General features: G+C 42.0%; 2 long non-coding RNA genes across 2 annotated transcripts in view; one reads left to right on the top strand and one right to left on the bottom strand.

The window, feature by feature from the left end:
• LOC114230635 (uncharacterized) overlaps window positions 1–22,100 on the top strand; it is a 155,560-nt gene that overhangs the window by 63,092 nt on the left and 70,368 nt on the right. The gene's annotated exons all lie outside the window — the stretch shown is intronic.
• LOC129150511 (uncharacterized) lies at window positions 14,444–16,602 on the bottom strand. Its single transcript, XR_008557261.1, has 3 exons — window positions 16,462–16,602; window positions 16,178–16,283; window positions 14,444–14,594 (listed from the first exon to the last, which is right to left on the bottom strand). It is a non-coding gene; the product is annotated as an uncharacterized LOC129150511 (long non-coding RNA).

The following is a 22,100-nucleotide window of genomic DNA, read 5'->3' as shown; positions in this document are numbered from 1 at the left end:
CTCTATATAAGTAATTGGAATTGAACCTGAGGCTTTGAACTGTTGTCTAATCATCCTAATTAATTAGCAACATAAAGCACAATTTGACTACTTTGTCTAATTTGAGTTATCAAATATAATTAAAAGCAAAACAAACAAAAAGTGATTGTACCTAGTCAATTGTTGTTCAAATCAATTCAATCAGTCAGGTAAGTTAAATAGTCAAAAGTGTTTATGTTTTCACATACACATTGAACCAGTAAGGAAAATTTTGCTGGCTTACTAGTGATTGTATGAAAGTAGCAGGTCTGAAAATATTATTCAGCCATAAATCTATGGGTTTGTCTGCTGTTGCAAAAGTTAAAATGTATTTGGCATAAAGAGAAAGTTCTCTGCTGCCTGCCAAGCCTGGCAGGACAGCGAAGAGATGTGAGAAGAAAACGCCAGGAGATGAGGTCAAGAAGCTAAATTTGATGTTTTGTTAAGTTTGGGACACATAGTTAACTAACTTAAATCATTATTTTGGAAAAGGAGGGTATATATGGAGAGTAGCCAGTATCAGCGCAACAACCTCTCTTTAGAACCACTTGCTTAGCTCCACTTGCTTAGCTCCACCCTTTACATTTGACCTTCTTAACAAGATAAATGTCTTTTATTTTCAGCATGAGTGAAATCCAGTCTAGTTAATTAAATGACTTTTCCTTTCTCATAGTGTTGTCTTAGACTTCATTATTCCAAGATGTTTTGTTTCAAGTTTTCTGTCCGTTGTGAACATTTCCTTCTGTTATACTCTGCTAGGGAAAGTGCTTCAATCTCCTCCTAGGAGGACCATCTTCTTACTGCCCTAAAATTTCTGATCAAAGACATGGGGAGATAGTATTCTAAAAACTGATTTTTTTCTGACTAGTGACATTTCTTCTTTTACAAATATAATTGGGGGCCATTGAAAGCATCTGGCTTCCTAACAAACAACTGAGAGCACATCGAATGTTCTCCTAGAAAATGTATTCAGATAATGGAAAGAAGAAGATCAAGGGTTTTAATTTGAAAGAAAATAATTGGAAAACTTTAGGTTGAAAGGAAAATGAAATTATTTACCAAGGTCAAATGAAAATATTGTTAGATTTTTATTTTTTTTAAGCTACCCTTGTCTTGAGAATGCCACTTGACAGAATAAATTTGCTTGAGTGGTAGAAGATTTTCTTTTCTTTTTCTTTTGTTTTTTTGACAATTGCAACAGATTGGGAAAATAAATAAGAATTGTCTCTGTTATTGTCCTATAGCCTCTTTCAGAACAATAGAACTGATTTACCACCATGTCAAATCACTGACTGCAGTCCTAGAAACAAAGGGTTTGACTTATTTTTTCCCCCCTAAATGAATTACATCTAAAACTTTGAGAAATTTCAGTATGTTCTTCTCTCTCTCTCTCTTTTTTAATTGGAATAACTCATGACATCGCTTTATGTAATTAGGTGTCACTCGGTTGGGTACATAAGCTTTGGGCTTGAAAGTGGAAAGTCTGTGATAATGCTTAGCAATACTTCAGTGTCTGGGCTCTAGGATGGGGCCACTTGACCCACTGTGATCTGAGTTGGAACAGACTGTTTTATTCCACCGCCATCTAGACTGAAGTGAGGAAGAGCAATTTACAGCTAAAAGCAACAAAGCGATTGAGGTAAACAGAAAGTAATTAGTTTTTAATGATCTTTTGGAAGTCCCATGAATAGATTGATCTCTGTTTTGATCTTGCTTGAATTAATAGATGCTTTTGAGTCTTCAATGCCACTCCAGCAGGCATTGTTTCTCCATTTCATGGTCTGGCGCCCCCGAAGTTTGGGCTTTCCTCGGACCATTGTTCCATTTTGTAAGGCTCCGTCTAGTGTTTTTGTGTTCTTCAGCTTTAAACATTGATGTGCTGTTTTCCTTTTATTTCTATAGCTGTTTCCTCTTGGGAATTGGATGGGGTTATCACTTGCACGGGCTCATATCCAAATTGGAGATTCTTAGTTCATTTCTCCCGGAGAAGAGCTCCCTGCTCCTTGCCAAAAGCAATTTCAGGCCCTCTTGGTTTCAGACTCGACTTTTCCTTCCCTTATTTTTGGATTATGTGAGTTATTTAGAATCAACCAATGAAGCTGCAAGGAAGCAGTTTGTATGGCTAAAGTGGCTGTAATGACGAAAATACTTTTCTCAATAATAAATAGAAATTTACTTTTCCCCAAACTTTTCCATTCGGTGGCAACATCCCCAGTTTTTACTGGACCCTTGTCACCAGGTCCCTATTTCAGATGGATGTCTACATTCCTCCAGTTGCTTCCCGCTTGCCCATCTAATTCTCAGGCACTTTTTCTTGTAAAGCCTTACAATTTTTTTTCATTTGTTTTGTTTGTTTGTTTGTTTGTTTTAGGTCAGTCAAGCTATGCGTGTATATTGTTTAAAAATTATTATTCAAGAAAATATGGAAAATGAAAATAATCAGCCAAAGTCCCACCAACCAGAGACTTTCAACATTTTAAAACAGGTTTCCTATTTTTTCTATATAATTATATTCTTTGATCTGTGACTATTTTGTATGTGTTTATGCTTTAAAGTATTTTGTCACATAATTTAAAATAACCCTCTTTCTATATCAAAGGAAATATAGGTCTTACGGCAATTTTTAAAAACTGACAGCAAAAGTATTGTTTCTTTATGGTCCTAGGCTTTAGAGTGGCTAGAAGGAGAAAATTACATGATTTGAAATAGTAAGAGAAGATTAAATAACTAACACTAATGTTCTTTTAGAAAGGAAAAATGTGGAGAAACAGGCTTAAAGAGCCCAGCCTGTGTTGCTCAGTGGTTGAGCATCAACCCATGAACCATGAGGTCACTTTTTGATTCCCAGTCAGGGCACATGCCTGGATTGTGGGTTCGAGCCCCAGTGTGGGGTGTGCAGGAGGCGGCCAATCAATGATTCTCTCTCATCATTGATGTTTCTATCTCTCCCTCTCACTTCCTCTCTGAAATCAATGAAAATATTTTTAAACAAACAAACAAACAAACAAACAAACAAACAAACAGAAAAGGTTGAAAGAAATCACCTTCTGATGGGAATCAACAGATTTTAGGGCCCTGCCCAACACTGCACTTAGACTCAGTGTAAGTGAGCATTTTGGAAATTGAAGCCATGAGCTCCGGGATTCTGAATCTCCTTTGTCTGTCACTCACCTGCCCTCACCCCACAGGACAGAGGAGGCAAGTGGAAACGGGGAAGAGAGTGCAGGAAAAGGGGAGGAGATAAGATGCAGGAGCCACACTGGAAGAGAGGGAAGAGAATGCTGGACTAGCTGGTTGGAGAGAAGTCCTAAGAGAAGGCAAGGGAGAGGGGCTTCCGGACATTTACAGCCAGCATTCCATTTGGCACCAGGCGCCCAGTGGAGAAATGGCAATCTATCTTGTCGTGGGCCTGGCTGCACGCTGCTCCTGCTGCCAGGCATTTTGTTCCCAGAAGAAGGGGCTGCCCAGGAATGTAAGGGGGAGGTGGGAGGAGGGAGGCAATAAAGGCTTTTACAGCCAGCACCCTTAGTCCATTTCAGGTCCAATTTACAGCCAGCACCCTTAGTCCACTTCAGGTCTGATTACAGACTTGGCACTTTGCCTTCTGTCTCTGTTTATTACTCTCTTTTGTTGGTTTGTTTATTTATTTTTAAACTAAATTGATTGAGGTGGCATTGGCTAACAAAACTACCTAGTTTTCAAGTGTACAACTCTATGATACCAGCTCTTCTTATTGCAAACATATCTTAGAGCTATCATTTGGTTTCTCATATGTTTAATGAGGATATAATGATACTCACCTCACAAGGTTGTCATGACTGAATGACATGTTATGGGTACCTGGTACATAATAAGGTCCCCACAAAGAGTAGCTGCTGGCACTGTTACAATTGTTTATGTTAATGGTGACTATTCATTATAACTTCACGAAGCTCATCTTCCGTGTAGGGGTGGAGATGGTCAGACATGCCTGAGAGGATATTTAAGCGCCGAGCTGCATGCTCATAACCATATTCAGTTGCAGGCACTCATGTGAAGGAAAGATTGATGTGGGCCCACAGGTGGGGCAAAGACCTCCCTGAAGAGGTGAGGACTGAATGGAGCCTAGAAGAGCAGAGAGAATTTAAAATATGCGAAAGGGAATGTAAGGTTCAAGAAAGAGAAGGTCAGGGGAGAAAAGTGTGGATAAGCGAACAACAAAAAAGGGTGGGGGTTCGGAGCTACTTTTCTGGGTTATTTGGCAGCATTTATTCTACGTCTCTTCTTTTCCTTTATGGTAGTGTCCTTTTATTAAATTAAATTATACATTTTTTAGCTGTAACCTGTGTCAAAATAATATATATCCTTGTAATATCATGTCACTTTATATCCTTAAAAAACTAGAATGTTTTACTGTTCACTGTTGCTTTGAAAGCATACTATTTTGGAATTAATTCTAGGGAGCTGTATTTGCAAGATTGCATATTTTAGGCAAATTGAAAGGTTTGTATTGCTAGGGACAGCATTGAATTTCTAAGGAACGGCATTGTACTTAGTGGCCAGGAAACATCTAGTGTCTGTGATGGCCAATTCTGAATTCATTTAGGAAATTATATTGAGAGCTTTACTGTAGGCAGACACTGTGGCACTGGAATGTCCCGTTCCTACAGTGTCTTCTCATCCTCAGAGCTCCTTCAGAGTCACAACTGTGAGCAAAGTGAAGTGGAGCACCCAGGGAGCCAGGGGGCTGGGGAGGACTCTGTGAAGGAAGCAGGTTAAAAACAGAATCCAGAACGTCTCTTTGTAATTGTAATTGGAAAATAAGGGAGGCGTTTCTTTTAAATTCTGAGATTGTATGGTGCTCTGTATGACACAATTTAAAGAGAGGTGAAATTAAATTGTACATAGCTTTCTGCTCATTTAGTTTTCACCCGCTAGCAATATTGTTTACTAACACTCCTGGTATCACCCTGCTGGCCGCTCAACCAGCCTGGTCCATGGCCAGAGCCTGGCAGGCCAGCCATGGGGTCCTGGCCAACACCACCTCACCAGGAAAGGCAACGTGGCCTCCTTCAATGCCCAGCCTACCAACCCGAGCATAGGGATGGTTGAAAATATCACAAATGCATTTTTATCTTTAGCCCCTTAATTAAATGTTGGGGCAGTTTATGTGCTCTATTTAATTACATACACTCTTTCCCAAAGCACTTCATTTTCTGTGCAAACTCCTGGGCTGACAGATCTCGCCAGCCCCTGCACCTGAACATCACTAAAAGCATGCGAGGAGAGGCAATAGAGCCAAGCGAGTTGGAAACTAACCAGATGTGGGTTGAAGTTCTGTCTCCACCACTTATTAGCTGTATGATTTGGGGTAAGTTATTTAAGCTGTCTAAGCTGGTTTTCTCCCTGGTAAAATAGGGATCCTAATAGTGTTTGTTGCAATGTTTGGGGGAAAAAAAGATGAAAAAAGAAAGTGTGTTTAACTCACTTAGTAGAATGATTGACCATAGTGAATCACCATTATTAAAATTGGTAATCTCTATATATAAAAGCCTAAGTGACTGTTATGACTGGTCGACCACTCCACCAGTCGACTGGTTGCTATGATGCGCTCTGACCACCAGGGAGCAGATGCTCAACACAGGAGCTGCCCATTGTGGTCAGTGGGCCCCCAGAGTGGGAGCGCTGCTCAGCTGACAGGTGCCAGATGCCAGAGCCCAGCGAGCACAGCTGCAGTGGCCCGCACCAGCCTCTTTCACCTCTGCAGCTACCAAGTGAGCGGTGTCAGCAGCAGGCACAGCAGGGCCAGATTGAGCAGTAGCAGTGCGTGCCTACCCCGGGCTCAGGCTCCTCCCTGGCGGCCTGCTGCTTACATCCCTCGGGGAATGTCGGACTGCCAGTTTCAGCCGATCCCTGCAGGCCAAGCAGGGATCAGGCTGAAACCAGCAGTTTGACATCCCCTGTGTGGTCCCGGATTGTGAGAGGACACAGGCCAAGCTGAGGGACCCCACCGGTGCACGAATCTGTGCACCAGGCCTCTAGTAGATAATAATAATAGTGACTATTAATAAATGTAATAGAAGAAGGTAAAGGGGGGGATAAATGGTGAGGGAAAGAGACTTGACTTGGGGAAACAAGCTTGAAGCCACCTCCCTAGCTTGGCTATAAAACATGAGTGTTTCGGTGGTCATTAAGTATACCACATGGTATTCTTGCTCCTTTCCTGGCTGATGACTGCTCTGCTAGCTTAGGGTTCTCATTCAGTCCAGCGACCCTCTAGAAAGGAAAGTTCTGCTTTTTCAACGTGGCTGAGTTCCTGTGCCTTACAAAGATTAGCTTTCACTTCACTTTGTTAAGTTGTAGCTCCATTTTTTCCCTCTGGGTCCTTGAATGATGGAGCTAGGCTCTGTTTTCTCAAGGGTTGGCCAGAGTAAAAGCATCACCTCTGCTTTTTCAAGCAGCGCTTTAATTCATCAGTATCATTAGTTCTCATGTTCTACCTGTTGAACTTAGAAAGATTATTATCATTTCTTTTCCCTGGTGGCCCTTGTATGTATATCAGGGTTATTTTTCTCTTTCTTATCATTCAAATAGGCTTTCTTACATTGTTAATGTATGGACCACCTCAGTTTTTTTGAATGACTAATCAGAACGTCACAAAACCCTTTGAGAAAGAACTAATCAATTTTCTATTTTATTTGTGAGTCTTCAGTGGTCATGGGACTTACTTAAGATCCCTTAACAAGTTTAGGGGTTAAAATAAGAACGAAACACCCTTGATTTCTAGTTATTTGGCTTCAACACTCTTTTTTCCTTCCTTCCTCCTTCCCTCTCTAGCTTCTGTCTTCTTTCTTTTAAGGAACTTCATTATTTACTTTCCTCTATGTCTTACAGGAAATTGCTAATTTTCTTACTACAATTATTACCTTAGACCTAGAGGTCAGGGCAGAGCCAAGTCAAGATTGTACCTTAGGTTAGACAGTCAGCATTGTGGAACCTGCTCGCCGCCTCTTACCTGGTCATGTCTCCCATATTCTTAATACCTTTCACCAATACCTTGAAGAAAGACCACTTTTATCTCCCATCTCTCACCCTTGTCTACTCTTTTATTCACTCTTATAACCTCTTCTCACTGAAGCATCTTTCTTTTTCTGTTTCAGGCATCATGTATTCTGGTTTTGTTCTCTCTTATCTTCTCTCTTTTTTTTCAGGAAGAGGTAAGTATGTCTCCACACAGAAAAGTGTAAAACTGCTAATTGAACGAAATGTTGTGACTTTCTAAAATATGAATTAGGTTGTGGCATGCTGGTCCATTGTGAACTAATGCAATTTCATCAAAGGGCTAGAAACAATCAATCATCATACTTATGACTTTTTAAAACCATTTATAGAAAATGTGTAATGAAGAAAAGGACAATGGACACAAGTATACTTGGCTGTAAGTAGGGAAAGAGAATGGTTTTTAGCTCAATAATGTGTTTGAAAGAAAAGACAAGGCATTGAGTGGTCTGGTAAGTCACTGCCCTCTGCCCTGGGTGGAATCCCAGGATTACTGCATGAGAGGAGAAATGGCAGATTATGGTTACTAAAGAAGGGATTACTGAGACACACATGCCTTCGGCTAGAAGAAGACAATGAGAATTAAGAGATTACAATGAATAGATAGTGGTATTAACTGTCTTTCCAAGGTTAAATCTTATATAATAAAAGCCTAATATGCAAATTGTCCTCTTGGGCAGACGTTCGACTGGGAGTCCAGCTCGCTATGATATGTGCTGACCACCAGGGGGCAGCGTGGAACATGGTGGGCATTGGTAACATGCTGTGACCTCTCACTGGCTACCTGGGAGCAGGGGTGATGGGGACGGAGGTGCGGTGAGAATGCGAGGTGTCTGCCGAGCTTGCTCACACTCCCCCTGCTACCCTCCCCTGGGACACCAGGGCTTGCGCCCTGGGGAAACCCCCATGCTCAGGTGCTGGGCGCCCATGAGGAGCCCACCCCACACCCGCGTGGCTTCTTCCAGGTGAGCCAGGCTGCAGCTGCCAGGACCACAGGGGCCAGTCGGGTTCTCCATGGGTTCGTGCAGGAGCTGGTCTGCAAGGCCGGCCAGGAGAGAGCACACTGCCTGCCTGGCTTCTGTGCAGCGCCACTGGGTGGCCCAGAGGCCCACGCTGCACCCCAGCCTGCAGCGTCCACCTGTGCTCACTGCATGGGAACTTGGGCTCCGTGACTCAGGTGGAAGGGGGCACATGGGGACCCAGGGCCCCAGGTGCTGCCCAGGGCCCAGAGGTCAGCTAAAACTTGCTCTTCTACATCAGACGATTGCATTTTGATCGCCGGCCAGGCCTAGGGATCGCACCTGTGCATGAATTGTGTGCACCAGACCTCTAGTATTCTATAAAAGGGACATTAACATCTTCTCAGGATCAAGTGTGGAGTGGCGCTGGAACTGAGTTTGCTTTTAAATATCCTTTCCAGTTTTGGCCCCCAAATCTTTAGGTTCAGTATATTAGACTAGGGAGAAAGATGTCAGCTGTGCTTATTTGGTTGGATATGGTTTCTAAACTCAGTCTTGATTTGTTGTATGGATACGGGAACCTTTGCCCTTCCTCTTTACAGCTGTTACAATTCAAATAGTGAAGGTGGTGTAGGAACTGTACCTGATGCGGTTATGGAAGTGACAGGTCCCTGGGCTGGTTTTCAGAGACCTGGAGTCTAAACCCAGTTCTGATCCAAAGAATGCCATTGGGTTTCTGAGAACCTCAGATGCTTCATCTGCAAAAGGAAGGGAATGATGCTAGATGATTTTCACAATTCCAAATGTTGCTAAAAATATAGGTACCTCTCACAGAGCTACAGCCAGATTAATTGGAAGCATTGGGAATCTACTTAGTTGTTCAATGATATTATATCTTGGAAATGACAGTCGAAAGTTCATGAATGTTTGGCCTTTAAGAAGGCCATAATGTTTATTAGATTTATATAGACCCTATTGGGATAACTGATTTAATTTTAAAAGGGCTAAAAACTTTTATTTAAGAATAACAAATTAATAATATAAATATAAAACACTCAAACATTTCCTAAAGCATGTTTTAGTCCAAACATTGCTAGTTTGTGGAATCTAATATGCAAAACTAGTGTCATTTTAGTAAACGAAATGATGTTGGTTGTCTACTTTTAGTTTGAAGTATTTCGTTTAGTTATATAATCCCTATAAGGATAAGTCCATGTTTCAATAATGTTCTTACAATTGATATAAGATTAAAATATATATTATTATAACATAAAAATATAACTATATAACTGGGAAGATACTGTTACTTTAAGCGTTTCTTTGAAAAATACTAGGAAATATGTTTAGTGGTTGTGCTTTCTTTATTTAGCTGGGTTAATCTCTTAGTTGCTAAGGGCAGATTGATTTGTTTATAAACTTGTTAAACCAAATCTGCACACAACCACATCACAGATAATAAAGTGGGAAAAGACCACTCAAATTGTCAGTCTGCATCCACTCACCACCTCACCCTTATTAATGTCTAATTTAACTTTTTCAGCAATGTATTCCACATTGCATGTTTTGCACATTGTATTTTTAAATGATGTGCCGACGATGATTGTAAACCATGTGTGTGGGTGTGGCTGAAAAGACCGATGTGCGACCAGCATTCCTTTTCCAATGACATACCCAGGCTGGGCTACTGTCAGTGAGTCATTCTTGCTGTGTTGACACAGGGGCCCCCATGTGCGGTCGGACGTGTTGGAGACAGCGTGGCAGATGCCAAGCATGTTTATTCCATATTGGTGCCATAAACACTAGGGAGGAGTGTATGCCATGCTTAGGTTACTGGCAATTGAAACTTTCCCATGAGATCTGCCTCTTTTTAAAAGGCCCCTACTTCTGGAATAAATCAAACCAGATCTTTTCACGCCCACTTACCTAATGAGATTTCAACCTTTATAGAGCATTGCTGTCTGACACATGGAATTATAAAACTTGTGAGATTTAACATTTCTTTGTGTCATATTTAGTTTTCTTAGCAATTTATGATGGTATTGTTGTTTTGATAGTGTCAGATACCAGTGCTGAAAGGTGGCAAAGCTTATGTGTGTGTGTGTGCACGTGTATAGTAGTAGAAATAGTAGTAGTAGTAATAGTTTAGAGAAGGTGAAGTGACTTTTTGACAGGCAGTAGCATTGATCCAAGTATGAAAAACTTTCTTCTATTGCAGCGATCGAAATTTATACATCACAACTTAGGAAGGCAGAAATGTGATTTTGTTTTCTAGAATCAGTCTCAGTGTTACTCTTCAGGCTCCACTCTGCTCAGAGGAGATAATTTCTCCTAGTCTAGTAGCCTTAGTTGGAGCCAGTGTGTTTTTAGCCAAAATTAGATATCTTAGTCATTGTTTATTTCAAAGCGTGGTTGGTTTTCAGTAAGTGGCATCTGGAAAGATTTCTTTCCATTTTTTGCAGTGGCATCTGGGAGCGAGGGGGGAGGTTGCCTACAATGAAGGCAGTGGCACTGGGGGGCTTGACTCTAATCTTTCCGCTGTCCTCCTGGCCTCTGCCGGCCTCACCCTGCAGCACCTGGCTTGCCTGGTCCCAGGGTGTTACTCACCTTTTGAGCATCCTGCTAATTTCTATTACTGATGCTTGTGTCCCTTTGATCCGGAGACTTCTGATCAATGTTGCAGGTCTTTTTTGGACCAGGTTCTGAACATCTCCATATTCCCCACCAGAGCACATGGGTTCGTCTGATTTCTTTCTCCGCATGTCACCAGAGCGTGTGAACCCCTTGGGACTAGTCCTTCAACTCCCACACAGGCCCCTCCTTCAACCACAGAGACTGTATTGCACCTCCCACTGCTCCCACCGTGTTGGATGCTGTGCCATTCCAAACGCAGAGCTTCTCAGGATGGTTTGTGAGGGGCCCAAGCTGCGCCCAGCAAAGCAGATCAACAGTGGCTCCCTGGGTGCCCCCAAGGTGCTTCTTCTGTTGACTGACTACTCTCTGCCCCTGAGATTTGACCTCTGGGTGGAGAGGAGGGTAGTAGATTTCTCACATTTGATACCTGTCCCTCTCTTGCTCCTTTTGCTATTTCTTCTAACACAGAAATGTCTTTCCTTTTATTAATTCCCATGTTCTCAGAATTGACTCTGGGTCATATCCTGTTTCTTTTCTACTCTCTGATATGTAATTATTAATCTGAGTCCTTCAGCTTGGCTTTTCTACCCAAAGTGTTCATTTTTAAAAATTTTGATAAAGTCCCCTCTCTTTCTTCAAGAAAGCCTGGCCCCTGCTAAATCAAAAGCCTTTGCATTGAGGCAGTAGTATTGCTATAGATGTAAATCTGGAAGCTGACTGATGACTGCTGTTCTTAGCTATGTGTTGCCCACTTCCTGAAGCAATGAACCCCAATGAATTAAGAGGTTGTAGGGAAAACTACAGGAACACGGGGATGTAAGGTTTACCAGGGATGAAACTACATTGGTTTAATTTCAAAAAAATATTATACCCATTATGTCAATATCTCTAAAGCACCAATTTAGTGTGGAGATTTTTAAATATGGGTTTGATGAAAAGAAATTAAACTCACATTTGGATTTCTATTAATGAACAATATATAGGGTGTCCCAAAAATGTATACATACTTTGAATAATTGTTAATTCTAATGGGTTAAACCTGAAAAGAAAGAAACATCAAGTGAGCTATCAGAAAAAAATGTGCATACATTTTTCGGGGACACCCTGTATTTTGTTAAAAATAAGAGTCATTCTGGTCTTTTTTACCTTGCTGTTATTCATTTTTCTTTCTTTTATAATTTAACTAGAGGCCCAGTGCATGAATTCGTGCACCAGTGGGGTCCCTCAGCCTGGTCTGCGGGATCAGGCCAAAACTGGCTCTCTGACATCCCCCAAGCAGTCCCGGATTGTGAGAGGGCACAGGCCAGGCCAAGGGACCCCACTGGTGCATGATCGGGGCCAGGGAGGGACGCAGGAGGTTGGCCAGCCAGGGAGGGACGGCAGGAGGGTTCCAGGGCGTATCTGGCCTGTCTTGCTCAGTCCCAATTGGCTGGACCCCTGCAGCAAGCTAAGCTACTGGTCGGAGTGTCTGCCCCCTTGTGGTCAGTTCACATCATAGAGACTGGTCAACAGGTCGACTGTCTGCCCCTAGTGGTCAGTGAACATTATAGTGAGCAGTTGAGTGGCCTTAGCATATCATTAGCATATTACACTTTGATTGGTTGAATGGCCAACTGGTCTACCGGACACTTAGTACATTAGCCTTTTATTATATAGGATATTTACATTTTTATTGTAAAATAAAATGCAGATACAGACCTCTTCCAAATTAATGCATGTATTCCTTAATGAATTGCCTAATGAATTCTAAGGTGAACACATTTATAACCATCACTATGTCAAGAAATAGAACTTAGCCAACACCCTTAAGCCCTCTTTATATGCTTCGTCCCAATCATATAATCCCTTGCCTTCTGCCACATGTAACTATTATCCTGAGTGTTATAGTAATCACTTCCTTGTATGTATGTGTGTGTGTTTAGTTTTAACATTCAAATGTGCATCCCTAGACTCTAGAGTTTAGTCTTGAACATTAGTTAAAATTTGATAAGGTTTTAAGAATTTTTAAAATCTGTGTTTCCTCCCTTGATCACTTTCTTTTTCTAATGTTTTGGTTAAAGACCTGTCAAGTGTCCCACAGTGTGAATTTTGCTGATTGCACACTCACAATTTACTATGTTCTTATGTCTTCTTGCATTTTATGCAAATTGGCAGCTTGTTCTAGAGGTGATATCAGACTCAAGTTCAATCTCTTTGGCAAGACTAGATGTATTTGGGAAGACTATCAAAGACACATAATGTGTGATTATTTCTCTTTTTATGATGTTAACAATTGATGTTCGGTGTGTAAATCTATTATATGATATACTCTTTAGTATCATCACCTTCATACTCTGGATCTTTAGTATAAGATCTAGATTAAGAAAACTGCAAGTAAACTGGAGATAAGCTTTCCAAATGGTACTGTAATTTTTTAAATTTCTAAGTGTATTTTAGCTGCTTTTATATTTGGTTTAAACTGGGTTGCCAAGGCCATATCAAGCTTGGAACAAATACAGAGTCATAATTACAGGAAAAAGCAATTTCTATGTCTCTATCCCCCACCTGCAGTTGAAGCAGTACTTCTGCCTACAAAGGTCTCCTCTTCCCACCAGTTCTCTAGAAGTCCCGAGGCAGTGTCTCCTGTATGCTCTAGAAAACAGCATTCTCAGCTACCATGAGCATCGTTCTGTCTCTTCTCTTGTTGCCCATCCTGGCTCTGACTCCCTTTGGTGATGTCTTCTTTAAAGCTTCTGGACTCTATGAAACCCATGGAGATGGCTCCTCATGGCTGTTGCTCCTGCATTGATGTGGGTGACATGTCCCACTGCTGCCCAGGGGCTGAGTCTGCTAATTGTTCCCCAAATATCTGTTTTTTCTTCCTTCTGGATTTACAGCTGTATTACATTTCCAACTTGTTCTTGCAACTGGATTGTTTCCAAACAATGCTAGATATTTGGAAGTGATAATGTGCCATTTCTGGGAAGGTTGCTTTGCCGCCTCCACAGTTTCCCTGGCTAGATGGAAATGATGATGATGCCCTGGGGCAGAGGTCTGTATATTTTTTCTGCAAAGAGCAGGAGTGTAAATAGCTTAGCTTTTGAAGGTCATAGGGTCTCTCTTGCAACTACAGATACTCCTCGACTTACGGTGGAATTATGTTCCAAAAAACACACTGTAAGTTGGAAATATTTTCAGTTGAAAATGCGTTTATACAACTAACCTACCAAACATCATAGCTTAGCCTTAAACCTGCTAGGAACACCTACATTAGCCTACAGTTGGATAAAATCATCTAACACAAAGCCTATTTTATTATAATAAAGTGTTGACTATCTCACATACTTTACTATGCATATTATTTTCGCGCCATCGTAAAGTAAAAAAATTATGTCAAATCATCGTAAATCAGAACTGTCTGTGCTCAGCTCAGCTGTTGATGCACAAGAGCAGCCATAGACAGTGGGTAAGTGTGGCTGCGTTTGACTTCATTTACAATGAGACACGGGCTGTAGTTTTCTGGCATTTGCCCCAGTGGATGGCAGAGCCACAAGATGAAAAGAGCTTGAATACTGAGTATGGAGGAAGGCTGGCTATCTACCCGCCAGGTGAGGGAGAAGTAAACTTTTATTGTATTTGGTTCATGTATTAGTTAACTACGGCTGCCATAACAAAGTACTACAAACGGGATGGTTTAAAATAATGGAAGTTTATTGTGTTACAATTCTGGAGGTCAGCTGTCCAAAATCAAGGTGTTGGCAGGGCTATGCTTCCTCGGAAACCTGTAGGGAGGAGTCCTTCCCCACTTCCCTCCAATCTCTGCCACTAATGTTGCGTGGTGTTCTCCCTCCTTGTGTATCTCAGTGTCTCTTCTTTCTTAAAGGGACAATAGTCACACTAGATTAAGGGCCTGTCCTACTCCAGTATGACCTCATCTTCATTTACATCTTAATGACATCTGCAAAAAACCTGTTTCCAAATAAGATCACATTTACAGGTACCAAGGGTTAAGACTTCAACATATCTTTTTGTGGGGGACACAGTTCAATTTACAAAAAGCTATTATACATTCTCAGAGGATTTATTTATTACTGAGGCCCATTGGACTATGACCATATCAATGGCATGCTGTACTTCATTGCTTTTGGAAAAATTTATTCTTCACACCTTTGTACCACACCCAACGTGTCTCAGAATCGTGTGTGTGTGTGTGTGTGTGTGTGTGTGTGTGTGTGTGTTGTGTGTATGTGTGTGTTTGTGTATGTGCAACACCTTATTCACCTGGAAGAAGAGCCACCATCTTTCTAGAATCCATGCCCCCGTCCATGGAGGACCGGAAGGAAGCCAGAGGCGGGGATGGGGAGGTAAGAAATGACAGCTATCTCAGCAGTGGGCAGGCTTTGTGCCTGAGCATTGTTCCACCTGCTGCTCGTGGGACTGCTCTGCTGTGTTTCTGCTCAATTCCCTCGGTATAAACTCTTTCCAGGAGGCTCATTAGTCAAATGCACTCTTGGCAGAACCACTTCCTTTTTTCCCGACCCTGCAGCTACCACCCCCACAGACATGACCAGACATGTTTAATCATAACCTGTACGCTGCAGACACCCCTGCTTCATGTACTTTCCTGAGAGCTAAAGATAAATAATTAGAACTCCACCTCCATCTCCAAGCAGCGGACTGTGTTTAGATGAAGCTGAACAGAAGGAACTGGGTGACAGGAGCATGTCAAGAAAGCGATTTAGACTATTTCTTTCAAGCAAAAGTTTGAAACAAAGGTACAAATCAAGGTGCATCAAAAGGTAAAAACGCCATCTAGAATCCATGTTGATAGTTACCATGGATTCTACCATGGATTCTATCAAATCCATGTTGATAGCTAAAAACTAAAATAAAAAGTTTACTTTTTATTTTATTTTAGTTTTTAGATCATTAATTTGCTATTCTGTGGACAGCCTATGTAAAAAATAAAATGTGGGAATCGGTGAGTTTTGAGAAAGCAATATTTGTGTGTGTGTCTGTACTTGTGTCTGTGTTTAATCATTAATGTTTCTCAAAATTATGCCAGTGATTAGCACAGAAGTATGTTCCCTAGTCCTCATACACTTAACAGGCCAGTTCTCCTAGCTTAGCCATGTGTTTGCAGGTCGGTTCGCTGATCTCTAATCAGTCAGCTGAGATATTCACTGTAGCTTCGGTCTCCAGCCCTGTCTGGAAGAACTCCAACCTGGGAGAATCTAAACACATCACTCAGAGGCCTGTGATGTTGGAAAGAAAGGAGGTTTTGGATGATTTTGTTTTTGTTTGGACTTGGGTCAGTGCCTCCCATTTACAGCTGGAATGTGCACTGGACGGTTTCAGATGTGTTTTGGAAGATTGATGTGGGCCCCCTGAAAGTCAGCTACACTGGGGCCTCAGGAGACGCGAGGAGCAGGTTATCACGTTAAAGAACACATCTCTCTTTACCATTAAATATTGATACTGAACAGTGAGGCCATGGGAATTCTCTTCCACTGGCAACCTCAGCCCTTCCAGACAATGTGTATAGTACGAACCAGTGCCAGGGTGAGTCCTCTGCATGGCTTCTCCATCCGTCATTGACTCCTAATAAAGAGTTCATCCAGGGGATTCCAAGTCAAAATCCAAGAACTAAACTTGTTCCTGTATAGGACATGAATAATATTGTTTGTGAATGCAAAGAAAATGCTTCCAATGTACAGAGACATAGGAATGAATGCCAACAGGGAGATTAATTCTTTTTGCCAGCAGTATTCTAGTGATCACATGAGCCATCATGTGAGAACTACCTTCATATCACTTTTATAGGATGAAAAGATACCTTATAGAAGTACGAATCACTCTTGCTTTATTTTATGGGTTGTACTTGTGGTGACTCCACCTGACCCAGACCATCATGGCAACCTCCTTAGTTTTTGATCCTCCAGTAAAACTTTCCACCTTCTTTAAAGAAAATGCAGATTCTAAAACAGAATTGGATACACTCGTTATAGAACCAAAAAAAAAAAAAAAAAAAAGAAACATAAGCTAATTATTGACATTTAGAAATTAATACACTGAGTGGCCAGATTATTATGATCTCTGAACGCATAATAATCTGGTCACTCAGGCCTAGTGCATGAATTTGTGCATGGATGGGGTCCGGCCAGCCTGGCCAGGGGGAGGGGACGTGGGCGGTTGGCCGGCCTGCCTGCTGGTCAAACTCCTGGTGGAGGGGACAATTTGCATATTAGCCTTTTATTATATAGGATATACACTGAGTGGCCAGATTATTATGCGTTCAGAGATCATAATAATCTGGCCACTCAGTGTAGATTGCTCCTAAGAATGTGAATTTCTTGCATCTCTTATAAAACAGCTGCCTGTGGCAGCATCGGGCCCACATTTCTGCTTGATAGCAACACGCTGGATGGAGCTGGGTAGATGAGTCACGTTTAGAAGGGACACATGCTCTTTTTAATGCAGGCCAGCTTTATTCATAGACCTGACCTTCCTTGTCCTTGTAGGCATTTGAATTTATACTGCCTGATTTGAAGGAAAGTAAGTTTCATCAATTTTTATTTTCTTCCTTATGATTCTAAGTTTGCTTTTTGTGTTTTTAATGGGAAATGAGCCACATCCAGGGAGTGGAAGCTGCCCATGAAAATATGTAGATAAATGGACTTCTCTAGAGCCATAATCTAAGTACATTAGAGAATAACTGGGTTCAGTGTTCCCTTGTCTGAAAGACTGAGAGAACAGCCAGAACTCGGTAGGCGTTATATACTTAGTTTCGTAGATACATTTCCAAGGGAGATGTTGCCCGGAGAAGGCCAGCACTGTGGGTATTCCCTGCCTGGAGCAGTTTATGGAGCTGGAAATATGGCTTCAAAGGAGCCTCTATCCCGTGCTGTGGTAGGACATGTGGTCACCTGGCTAGAGAAGAAAGTTTCTGGGTCTTTTGATATTACACAAGACAAGGGAGAAGGAATGCTTTTGAATTTAGTTAAACCTTGTCCTCCCTTCTACTCCTTCTTCCTGGAGGACATGGTAGCCTCAGAGGAGTTCTTGCTTCTTTTCCCAAGACCATGCCTATCCTTAGATTCTAGCTGCTTATGGAGAAATTAGAATTTTTATTTTGAAAATATAATCTGAAAAAATATATAAACCTTGATGAATTAAATAAAACTGCTTCTTTTTGTTTTATTTTTAATACTGGATAAGACAAATATTTTTCTATACATGCCCATGTTTCTGATTCTTTAATGCTCTATTTTCCTATGACTGTTATTCTTTTGCAATTCATTTTATGTTTTCTTTCTTTTCTCCAGGAACACCTTCCTTCCTTCCTTCCTTCCTTCCTTCCTTCCTTCCTTCCTTCCTTCCTTCCTTCCTTCCTTCCTTCCTTCCTTCCTTCCTTCCTTCCTTCCCCCCTTTATTCTAGAATCTGTGGTACATTTCCAGCTCTCTACTTTTATTCTTATCTCCCTTTGGTCAGCCTGGACTCTTTTATTTTCTGTCTATTGTTGCTTCATGACCTCCCTCTTGGTACCCTCCTTCATGATTGTACACAGTCTGTTTCTCTCTTCTGTTCAGTTTGTTTTATTCTCTTACCCTATATTTGTTCCTCCTCCTGATTAAAAACAAACACCTCCCCCAAACACAAATAGGATTCCTACTTGTGTTACTTGTAGTTATCTCCTTAGTTTCTTGACACTAACTCCACATTGCAATCAGTGTTTTATACTAGAAGTTGCCAAAATCCTATTATAACATAGTTTCCCCCCAGTTTTCCATAAAAAACTTGAAGATTTATTTATTTATTTATTTATTTATTTATTTATTTATTTACATTTTAAAGGAATGAATGCTATTTCCATTTGGTTCCTGCTGTGTGACAACCCTGGACCGGAAGTCATGATGTAGGTTCTGAGCCGAGTTTGTCCCTGGGCTAGCTACATTGCTGTAAGGAGGCCTCAGTACCCATGGATCTCGGTTTCCTCATTTGTGATGGCTACAGAGGAAGAACTTCCTTACTGCTCTAGGTCTGGTCCTCAGACCAGCCACCTCGGAGCCACCTGAGAGCTTGTTAGGAATAAACAACCTCAGAACTTCCCTGACACCTTCCGACTTGAAATCTGCTGTTTTACAAGATCCCCAGATGACTTGGGTGCTGATAGAAGTTTGAGAAGCACAAACTAGATGACCTCTAAGGTGCTCTTTTTTTTTTTTTTTCCAGCTTTAAGATTGCTGAAAATACGTGAAACATTTTAGTAAGTGAAAGTCAGTGAAAAAATAAAGTGAAAACTGCCTTGCTCACAGGGCACAGTAAAATCACCCAAGAATCCTATCTAATAAAGAGGGAAGATGCTAATTGACCCTCATGCTGTCGCAAAGATGGCAGCACCCACAGCCAATAAGGAGGGAATATGCTAATTGTCTGCCCCACCCTCAAAGATGGTGGTGCCCACAGCCACAAGATGGCGGCGCCCAGTCCCATCAGCCCCACCTTGCCACATGCCTGCCTCCAGAGTCCCCCAGTCCCCTCAGCCCCCCAGCCACTCAGGGCCAGCCCGATGCTTGCCTGTGCCTTGGAGGTGACTGCCCAGCTGCCCAGGGCCGGCCCAAGGTCCAGGCAAGCCTCAGATGGCGGCTGCCCAGCCGCCCAGGGCCACCCGAGGCTCAAGTAACCAGGGCCGGCTGAGTATTGCACTGCCAGCAGTGGCAGTAGCAGAGGTGTGATGGGGCGTCGCCTTCCCCTGATCGACAGGTTGCCTTCCACCCCTGAGGGCTCCCGGACTGTGAGAGGGGGCAGGCTGGGCTGAGGGACCTCCCACTCCAGTGCATGAATTTTCATGCACCAGGCCTCTAGTCTATATCATAAAAGGCCGTCACGACCAACTACCGGACTCACCAGAAGGTGCATTGATGGGTCCTACGGCGGCCACGGTGGGCGGGAATTCTGGAGCATCATGGGGCACTGGCAGTGTCTGAGGAGCGTCACATGGCCTGATGGCATGGCCTAGGGGACCCTACACGCGCAAGATATAATCGTGCGCTGGGCCTCTAGTCTTTGATAAAAAGCCAATGTCTTGGGCTCCTCCCTCAGATCATCTCCGGGGATGGTATTTTTTCCCATGTCCCAGGTGATTTACGTGAGCAGACTGAGAACCACTCAGATACACTACTTGAACTTTTACTTCTTCCGATGCCATCTGCACTGGCTTCCTTTTGAATGTAAGGAACTCCAAACTGTTAAACCCACCAAAAGGTATTTTGGGGAGGGTAACATATTCTGGGGTAAGGAGGTAATTATTGAAAGTGACACTATGCATTTTTATAGCATTGTGAGAGCAAAAAGCAAGTCTCACTAATTTTTTCCCCTCAAGCCTCACTCAGACATCTGCTGACAATGGGAGTGTTTGTAGTAAGAAGGCAGTAACCCCTGGTGAGTGATAGATATGACATTCCCGGAGAGCCCTGGGGAGTGGGGGCGGATATTTCAGTAGAATGGTTTCATTTCATCAGAGCTTGGTGCTGGTGTTGACTGGGTGAACACAATTAGGCCACATGCTATGATTGGGTTACCCAACCACTAAGTTCCAATTTACTTTTGATTATTTCATGTTGTTGAATTGTAGTTTATTTAAAACAAATTGAAACCAAAAGATTTCGTTTTTTCTAAAACTTCCAATACAGTATTTTTACTGTGAGGACCAGGGACGCTATAGTTATAAAGCAGTTTGTCACAAGTAGAAGGTGTGATGGTGCCATTATGGGAAAATTCTTTTATGTTATAGCTTTTCAAGTCAGACCTAGGGAAACTGTCTTTAAAGATGAGCTTAACTCTTTTTTTAAGATATAATTTTTTCTCCAGTTCTCAATAAGACAAACCAGCAAATGATTATATTTTTAGAGTGATCAAATTACTTGATCAAAATAAAGAAAGCATGTATTTTCCTTAAGCATATTTTGTTTTTGTTTTTTTGCTTAGCACAGCACCTTCTTTTTTCAGTGTTTAGGCCCTGAATTATTTCTGCTTTCAGTTTAGCTGAGGAGCCAACATTCTGTCATTGTGGGGGATTTCTGAGGTGTCACATTGAAGAAGAGAGATATTTAGAATACGATGTCATTTGGTTTGGTCCTTGAGTAGTACTCCAAGAAGTTCTGTGAGCAGAGGAACACGAACCTGGTTGGACAGCTGTCTTTCCCATTGTGTAGCAGATCCCCAGGTGGGTCTTTAGTCAGGGTTGGGCCATCCTTTCATCAGGTCTGCAGAGAGTCTCTGGTAGTGATGTGATTCTTACTTCACACATTGCTCTGAATCCCGTGAAGACTCAACAGATATTTCCTCACATACGTACACAAGCCCTGGTAAAACTTGTGCAGTTGGAAACTTTCCCTTCAATTGCATTCTCTTTCTTATTGAGAAGCCTCTCCCTATTGTTGGCTCTACTTCGTACTCTTCTGTAACCATTTGGTCCTACTCCCAGCTGCTACCTACCTAGGGAATCTTTGCAACAACGTCTTCAAACCACTCTATTACTATTCACTTCTTTCTGGATAAAGAAATCACCAAACTGACATACTTTTCTTGTTAACCTGACGTCTTCCTTTGACATTGTGTGATATATCTTCTCAGCTTTCTTAATTCCTTTGTAAAGGGGAGAACGTTGAAAAGCTTTCCATCAAAAACTTGACCGAGCCATTCTAGGATGGCTATTTTATTTGATTTTGGAGCAAAAATTCCAAAATATTTCCTGAATCTCACCCCTCACTTTTAAAGAAAACAAGTCTACATTTCAAAGCTAAATAAAAGTGTCAAGTTTTCCCATTTTTTAAACTTTCTAAGTAGAAAATATCTTTCCCAGGGTTCCATGTAGATAGGAGGAAGGGGTGGTGGTATTGGGGGTATCTGAGTGGTGGGTGGTGCTGAAATATGGGTTAAGCTTGGAAGTCAAGCAAGTTAGATTTTTCCCCTTAATTTAATCCTTAAAGTATTTTTGTCTTAGAAAACATGATGTTAAATGGAAGTATATTTTGTGGTGTTAAAATTTAGCTACATAAAAAAAAGATAACCCTATCTTCAATATCTCCATCTCCATCTCCATCTCCAACTCTATCTCTATCTCTGTCTCTGTCTCTCTCTATCTCTATCTGTATATCTATACATATCCTCTCTAATAAAAGAGAAACATGCAAATTGACCGTACCTTTGCTACACCCACGAGCTGCGCCCACCAGCCAATCAGGACAAGTATGCAAATTAACCCAAACAAGATGGTGGTTAATTTGCATATCCAGGCCAGAGCGAAGACTGAAGACAGCGTAGAAAGAAGCCAAGCGCTGCAGAAGGGAGCGAAGCTGCGGAGAAGCAAGCAAGCAGGGTGGCGGAAAAGGAAGGGAAGCAGGCGGGGCGGGGGAGAAAGGAGAGAAGCCGGCGGGGCGGGGAGAAGGGAGGGAAGCAGGTGGGGCAGCGGA

Source organism: Eptesicus fuscus, chromosome 10 (genome assembly GCF_027574615.1).
Source record: "Eptesicus fuscus isolate TK198812 chromosome 10, DD_ASM_mEF_20220401, whole genome shotgun sequence".
Lineage (NCBI taxonomy): Eukaryota > Metazoa > Chordata > Mammalia > Chiroptera > Vespertilionidae > Eptesicus > Eptesicus fuscus.
The sequence above is the reverse complement of the archived record's forward strand: the minus strand, read 5'-3'. Positions and strand labels throughout refer to the sequence as shown.